This window comes from Sinocyclocheilus grahami, unplaced genomic scaffold, assembly GCF_001515645.1.
Source record: "Sinocyclocheilus grahami isolate Dianchi unplaced genomic scaffold, SAMN03320097.WGS_v1.1 scaffold16847.1, whole genome shotgun sequence".
NCBI lineage: Eukaryota > Metazoa > Chordata > Actinopteri > Cypriniformes > Cyprinidae > Sinocyclocheilus > Sinocyclocheilus grahami.
In genome coordinates this window covers 1-1092 of record NW_015516309.1, presented here as the reverse complement: position 1 = coordinate 1092, position 1092 = coordinate 1, and the positions used below count along the sequence as shown (strand labels likewise).

The 1092-nt window shown below is 44.6% G+C and overlaps 1 long non-coding RNA gene across 1 annotated transcript; it reads left to right on the top strand.

Annotated features, from left to right (window-relative positions):
- Window positions 1-85: 85 nt before the first annotated feature.
- Window positions 86-1021, top strand: LOC107579365 (uncharacterized). The gene is made up of 3 exons (XR_001608468.1): window positions 86-223; window positions 408-542; window positions 738-1021. It is a non-coding gene; the product is annotated as an uncharacterized lncRNA (long non-coding RNA).
- The last annotated feature ends 71 nt before the right edge of the window (window positions 1022-1092 follow it).

The window sequence follows — 1092 nt, the reverse complement described above, 5'->3', positions numbered from 1 at the left end:
TTGCCCTCTGTTTCACTGAGAGCCACAACAGTAATGCTGCGTAGTTGCTCTCTAGCATCGTCTATGGATTGTGACTTTAGAAGCTGTGCCATTGACCTCACAAAGAAATCTTTAACGCGATGTGCTTTTTTCTTCAAGCAGTCCCACTGGCAGATCATCTTGATGCAGTGTGCAACATCAACCCGAACAAAACAAGGTGGCACTTTTGCAGACTGATTACCAAGTAAGACGCCACAACACACATTAATGTAGGTCTTCAGATCAGGATGAGGAGTAAAAGCTTTGACCAAAGCTCCGAGCAAAGCCAGTGAAAAGTCACTTACAACCTCTTTTGGAGTTGATGCACCTGCACGTATCCATTCTGTCAGCCAACGTGTTATTGCATTAACATCATGTCTCTCTGACAGCATTTGCACGACTGGGACACTTGAGCTCTCATTACCTGCCAGAACGCCCTGATATAAGAAGACATGGCCAGATGTGCCATTTGGTCTCTGTAGTTTCCTCACTACTGAGCCAGTTGCATCAAAACTCACAGTGGGGTTAGTAGATGTCTTTGATAATGACTTGTACATATACATTTGTGTTTGACTCCAATAGTGACAGAAAAACTTGTCCAATCCAATGTCTTTAATGCTACCACTGTGAGGTGCGCTGTATTTTAACATCTGCAGTGACAAAATAGGATCCTTGTCACCTAGTTCTAAGGCATTTCTCTCTTGCTTTGCTTTGCGCAGGGTGGCCAAATTAGGCAGATGGCTTGGCTCAGGATCTCCAAAATCCATCAGCTTTGTTGCCTCCGATGCCCTCCATACATGGGGTTCCATTCTACCCTCACACAGTTCTTTGGATATCTGCACACGCACGTTACCAGACATCGGACGCTTGGAACAGCCAGTGTGCAGGGAGTCATCTGTGTTCTTAATGAAACACTTTAGCACCATTGGGCTGTTCATTTCAGGCTCTCTGTCACATTTTATGTGAATGTGGCCATGACACTCCTTACACTTGCCTCTGATTTCTATATATATTTCTCTGTGGCTGATAGATAGACCTTGGCTCTTTTAAAGGCAAATGTGCAGGGGCTTTTCA